Source organism: Typha angustifolia, chromosome 11 (genome assembly GCF_048772165.1).
Source record: "Typha angustifolia cultivar Huaian chromosome 11, ASM4877216v1, whole genome shotgun sequence".
Taxonomy (NCBI): Eukaryota; Viridiplantae; Streptophyta; class Magnoliopsida; order Poales; family Typhaceae; genus Typha; species Typha angustifolia.
Genome location: NC_133249.1, coordinates 10,452,979 through 10,459,884, shown reverse-complemented (window position 1 = coordinate 10,459,884; position 6,906 = coordinate 10,452,979). Strand labels below are relative to the sequence as shown.

Below are 6,906 nucleotides of genomic sequence, written 5' to 3'. Positions count from 1 at the left end.
TGCGAAAAATAAAATGAAGGCCGATGAAATTGAACTAGAGCGATTGCATAAGAAAGTTACATTTCTAAAAGGGAAGAACAAACTGGACGAGATTCTACAAGCTCAGATCTCTGGAAAAGACAGGTATGGTGTTGGATATACTGGTAATTCAAATAATAATAAAACTATTTTTGTTTCTGCAGGTATACAAAAGGAAGAATACCTGAAGCCATCAATCGTATTTTCAAAGCAATCCTGGATGAATCTTTCAAAATTGAAGTTGAATCTACAAACTGGTGAATCTTTAACGGCACCAAAGGTAAACTTTAGTCACACTCCTCGACAAAAGGTGAGTAGAAAAGGGTTTGTTCCGACATGGTATCATTGCGGCATTCTAGGGCATATTCGACCTCATTGCAAATTTTTGCAAAAACCTAGAACTGCTTTCATTTATGGGATGAAAACAAAGGCCATATGGGTCAAAAAAAGTGATTTGAAATGTTATGTTGTGCATACAGCCTTAAAAACTTTAAATTCTGATTTGTGGTATTTAGACAATGGCTGTTCAAGACATATGTCGGGTGACAAGTCGTTATTTTCTAATCTTGAAAAACATGAAGGGGGAATTGTGACATTTGGAGATGGTAATTCATCAAAGGTAATAGGTAGAGGAAAGGTAAGTACTTCAGGGATTCCTAGTCTCGAAAATGTTCTTTATGTTAAGGGCTTGAAAGCAAATCTACTGAGCATCAGTCAATTTTGTGATGAAGATTATGAGGTAAAATTCTCCAAAAATGATTGTACTATTCTAGATCATGATGGTAATGTTATATGTTATGGATCTAGAACATCTGATAATTACTATGTCGTTGGAATTTCACTTAAACTGAAATGTAACAGTGCCTCTTTCGACATTGCAGATCTTTGGCATCAACGTCTTGGACATGTGAATCACAAGGAATTATTTACTCTGTCCAAACATGAAGTGGTAAGAGGAATACCTAAGATGAAAGAAATGTCAAAAAGAGTGTGCGGTTCGTGTCAAATTGGAAAACAAATTCGTATCTCACACAAGAAGGTAAATGCAGCTACCACTGATCGTGTGCTACAATTAGTTCACATGGACTTGATGGGTCCAATAAAAACGGAAAGTCTTGGAGGTAAACGCTATATATTCTTAATGGTCGATGATTACTCCAGATATACCTAGGTTGCCTTTCTATGTGAAAAGTCTGAAACCTTTGAAGTTTTTAAATCACTATGCTTAAAATTGCAGAATGAAAAATCTACAACCCTAGTTAGGATTCGTTCTGATCATGGTAGAGAATTTGAAAATGAAAATTTTTCTATATTTTGCAATTCTCTTGGTATTCAACATGAGTTTTCAGCTCCTATAACTCCACAGCAGAATAGGATTATTGAAAGAAAAAACCGAGTTGTGTAGGAAATGGCTAGGGTTATGCTTCATGCTAAAAAGGTTACTCAAAGGTTTTGGGCAGAGGCGGTCAATACAGCGGTACATGTGATAAATCGTGTTTATCTAAGACTAGGTACAAATATGACTGCTTATGAAATCTGGAAAGGTAAGAAACCTAGTGTTAAATATTTTCGAGTTTTTGGTAGTAAATGTTATATCTTGCGTGATCGAGAATATTTGACTAAATTTGACACTAGTAATAGCGAAGGCATCTTCTTGGGGTATTCGAATAATAGTAGAGCCTATAGAGTATTTAATCTTGACACTTCTACTGTTATGGAATCTGCTAATGTTATGATAGATGAATCCTCGACTGACTTAACTGAAGCTACTCCTATTTCTGTTTCTGCAGATACATATTACGAAGAAATAGGAAAGGAGCTTGATATGGAAATTGAGAATCAAGACGAGGACAAAGTTCAATTGAACAAAAATGACTGCAACGTACCGGAACCATCTACTAGAGTGAAATCAAATCATCCACTATCACAAGTGATCGAAGACGTGGTGGTCAAAAGCGACAGACTGTAAATCTGTTGAAGGTTTTCTACGTAGGTTCGAATCCTGCCTCTCCCACTTGTTGTAGACTTAAGAGAAGAGAAAGTAGGCGTCAGCGTAGGAGGGCCAACCGAGCGAAGCTCTTTCTTTTTTTTTGCCGTGCCGTTCAGTGAAATTGTCTCGTATGCGTTTTAGAGAGGTTGTCGAAAAAAGACGATCTATAGGGATTCCCCATCTATATCCAATCCCAACTATACGAGAATAGAAGCGAGTCGCTTCCGGCGTCAGCTTGTAGTCTCTGCAGTCGGCACACGCGAACCAATTAAGACAAGACGACAAATCCAAAGTGAGGTATCATTTACTTGTTATACATCTTCTTTTGAACCTAAAAATGTGAAGGAAGCATTGTTAGACGATTCTTGGGTTAATGCTATGCATGAGGAATTAGAGCAATTTTCTAGGAATGACGTTTGGTATTTAGTTCCTAGACCTAAGAATGTGAACGTCATTGGGACAAAATGGATTTACAAGAATAAGAGTGATGAACATGGCAATATAGTTCAAAATAAAGCCAGACTAGTAGCACAGGGATACACTCAGGTTGAGGGTATAGATTTTGATGAGACATTTGCTCCTGTTGCTAGATTAGAGTCTATTCGTATACTGCTTGCCATTGCTTGTCATTTAAAATTTAAATTGTTTCAAATGGATGTTAAAAGTGCTTTCTTCAATGGTATCCTGAATGAAGATGTTTATGTGGAACAACCTAAGGGTTTCGAAGATCAAAAATTTCCTTCTCAGGTTTTTAAATTGAAAAAGGCTCTTTACGGGCTAAAACAAGCTCTAAGAGCTTGATATGAGAAGTTGACCACCTTTTTAGTGGATGCGGGGTTCACTCGAGGGGGAGTGGACAAGACATTGTTCATTAGACGTGAAAACAAGAGTTTAGTTGTGGCACAAATATATGTGGATGACATTGTTTTCGGGGCGACGAGTCAATTATTAGCTAAGGAGTTTGCAGATCTCATGCACAGTCATTTTGAGATGAGCATGATGGGTGAGTTGAAGTTCTTTTTAGGGCTTCAAATTACTCAATTGGAGAGAGGGATTTTTATCACTCAAACCAAGTATGCTAAGGATCTTGTGACTAAACTTGGTTTAGAAAATGCAAAACATGTTAGAACTCCTATGAGTACAACTACCAAACTAGGTAAGGACATGTCAGGAAAAAGTGTTAATCAGACAGTGTATAGGAGCATGATTGGTAGCCTTTTGTACTTAACTGCTAGTAGACCTGACATTGCATTTAGTGTTGGTGTGTGTGCTAGGTTTCAGTCTGAACCTAAGGAGTCACATTTGTTTGCTATGAAACGTATCATAAAAAATGTCAGTGGCATAGTTGATTTAGGTATCTGGTTTACTTATAACTCGGGCGCTATCATATCGGGATGCACGGATTCTGATTGGGCAGGTTCATGTGATGATAGAAAAAGTACTTCAGGTGGATGTTTTTATGTTGGAAACAATCTGGTTGCTTGGCACAGCAAGAAACAAAACTCGATATCTTTATCTACTACGGAGGCCGAGTACATTACAGTAGGGAGTTGTTGTTCTCAGTTACTATGGATGAAACAGATGGTCAAGGATTATGGCATTGAACAAGATACTATGGTGCTTTATTGTGACAACATGAGTGCTATTAATATATCGAAAAATCCTGTTCAACAGTCGCGTACAAAACATATTGATATCCGACATTATTTTATACGCGAGTTAGTTGAAGACAAAACAATAGCACTAGAACATGTTGAGACGGAGAAACAGTTGGGTGATTTGTTTACAAAACCTTTGGATTTACAGAGATTTGAGTATTTTCGTACTTCTTTAGGGATTTGTGCTTTGGACTGATTTTATTGGGATTTGAGTTCTTTTTAGTTTGCGAGTTTCTTTCGTTTCATTTTTTTTAGGTTTTCTTTTACTCTGAAATTTTCTTTGGTTTTAGTTTCAGATTTGTCGAGAGTTTTTGTCATAAAATAAAATTGATGCACTCCTAGATTCAATAATATACTCTTGACATAAAAATATGATTTTTCTCTTGATTATGAGTTATTATAGTCAATCTTGTCATCTTGTAGTATATTGTATCAATTTTGATTTTGTCACTCCCTCGACTTCTATTCTAATGAAACCAAATTTAATGCACTCATAACGTATGTGTATTCTTGAGTGAGCATGGTATCATGAATTATTTTTTTTTAATAGCTCACTATTAACTTTGATTTGCACAACCTCATGCTTAGTCATCAAAAATTTGTTCATAAAAGATCAATGAAAAGGGCTACAATGAGTTAGTGTGAAAGCTGTCTTGTTTAGAGTCTAGTTTGACTCAGTACATTATTTGCAAATTTTAAAAAAAAATGACATATGTGAATTTCTTTTTGCACATTGTTTGATTTGTACTACAAGAAAAGGGCTACCTACTCATGTGTGAAAGCCATCATTGCACCTATATGTTTCAGCAAAAAAAAATAATACAGGAAAAATTCCTATGATGTTATGGAGAATAAGTCGAAAAGTGAAAAAATTCTATACTAAGTTGGTTTGACTACTGTGCTGCATCATTGCGTATATAGGAAAGTTTATTTAAGAAGATTGGTTCATGTTATCTATGCTCATCTTGCATATGCGTATCGTTATGATCAATCAAGATTAATTTAATTTTGAGTGATGCATTAGAATTGATTATAATATGCTTTTGATGACTTGATTGATCTGTGTATGACTTATTTCATTTGATTGTCATATTCTATGTCTTGAATATATTTTGAATTTCTAGAAGTGCATCTCCAAAGTCTATTGATCTTGATTGATTTTGAGCGGTTTCAAGTTTTGATCACGTTAAAGTTAATATCTTGATGTTTTTTTGTGCGATTGAACGTGATAACTTAGCATTTTTAAGTGGAAGATGGATTTCACTTAGGGTCTTCATAGTTTCTAGAATTTTTGGATTTCTTGTTATTGTTTTTGTACTCTTTGGGCATATGTTGAATCTTGCGACTTTTTTCCTTCTCTAGAATGCCTAAAAAAAAAAAAAAAAGCTATAGTTACCAAGAAACCAAGGCCGCCTTCATCCCCTACCTCGACTTCGTGTTGACAATTCTTTATCGTCAGTTCCCTCCGAGTTCCTAGTCTTTGGCATTTGTGTCAAAAAGGGGGAGAGTGTCTTTGTGTCTAGGTTAGTGTCTAGGTGTCTAGGTGCGTAGGGGGAGTATGAGCATAGGGGGAGTTTATGAGTCTTAAGTACTTTTGAACTTTGCTTGAAGTAACTGTGAACTTTGTCTGCTTAAGTACTTTTGAATTTATGCTCCATTGATAACTTGTGTTTGAATTGTTTATTCATTTCAAGTTATTTTCACTTGATCTTGAATTGGTATATGTTTATTTGCAGGGCTTGATGTGCAAAATATTCTAGACTTGTTGATTGCTCAATTTGAAGTCCTTGTAATATCTTGTAACTTAGGTGTTTTGTCACAAATTGCCAAAGGGAGAGATTGTTAAGTTTTTATTTGTTGGCAATTGTGTACAAAATATTCTAAGTGTATTTTTTTCATGTATATGAGCTTTACACAAGTCTAGAATATCTCTGGTTTGAAGAATTGCAAGATTAGTGGAGAAAAGCTATTGAGTTCACACCGCGTTCACAAACGCGTTCGAACGCGGAATCTGCGTTCACACAGACAGAGAGCCGCGTTCACAAACGCGTTCGAATGCGGGTACTGCGTTCACACAGACCGAGAGCAGCGTTCACAAACGCGTTCAAACGCAACCTGAAGAATTCAAGCTGTCGCGTTCAAACGCACTTGGGCCCGTTCGAACGCACCTGAGATTAAGTCAGGCCGTTCGAACGCACCCGTGCCGCGTTCAAACGCACCTATGAAGTTGGCAATTTATTGGATTTTCGTGAGTACGGATAAGACTCAGATTTGGCTCTATCTTGAAGATCATATATAAGGATTGTGAAACCCTAACTCTAGGGTAGTTGAAAAAGCATTATTGAAGGAGACTTCTTGAGGCTACATCGGTTCTTCAACGAACAAGGTTCCACTCATCTACAAGAATTTAATCTTTCGTCTTAAGGGCGATCTAGACGAAAGATCAATCTCGAGGGCTACTAAGATTGGACTTCAATCACAAGAAGTAGTGAATCGTGGGTTCTAGCGATCAAGACTGAGAGGAACCAAGTCGTTTGGATCGATGGGTTGTTTTGTGAGTCAGTCTTGTAACTGCTACTATCATAGTGATTGGTTTTGATCCGAGTTTGGATCCGTGGTTTTTTTTTCCCGTTTTGGGTTTTTCCACATTAAAATCTTGGCGTTCATCTCTGCTTTCGTTCTTAATATTTCTTCAGAATTTTACTTAACTGAACGAACGATATCATTGCCTAAAGGTTAGATACATACGTGTGTTTAGGGGTTTTTTCATACAGGGTTTGACGTTGCTATTGGAGACGACATGAAGCTTAGGGCGGAGAGCTTGTGTCACCGAGTAGGTATATGGGTGCAAGGACACGACATCATTATGGACTTGTATCCGTTGACGCTGCGAGGAGCGGACATTGTCCTTGGTGCTTAGTGGTTATAGAGTTTGGGACCCGTCACATTTGATTTCCAGAGCATATGGATGAAATATAAACAAGGAAACAAAAATGTGCGGCTTGATGGTGTTTGGTCTTCGCTAATTCTTACGATGTAGCTTATGATGGGGCTGCCTTGTGCGTACGATTTGGCCTATCTTTTTTAGTTAGGACTAGCAGGAGATGACCCTCAAACGAGTTCAGGTACTATTATTAAATTGTCTAATTTATTAAATAACTTTTCTAGACTGTTTGAGGAGCCATAAGAGTTGCCACCGAGGATAGTGGCGGACCACCGCATAGAGATTATACCTGGGGC

General features: G+C 37.1%; 1 long non-coding RNA gene across 2 annotated transcripts; it reads left to right on the top strand.

The window, feature by feature from the left end:
• The first annotated feature begins 905 nt into the window (after positions 1-905).
• Positions 906-6,349, top strand: LOC140770778 (uncharacterized). Of its 2 annotated transcripts, none has more exons than XR_012106051.1 (2): positions 906-1,057; positions 1,809-6,349. It is a non-coding gene; the product is annotated as an uncharacterized lncRNA (long non-coding RNA). The 2 variants fall into 2 exon arrangements; XR_012106052.1 differs by having other exon boundaries at positions 906-1,139.
• Positions 6,350-6,906: the final 557 nt, after the last annotated feature.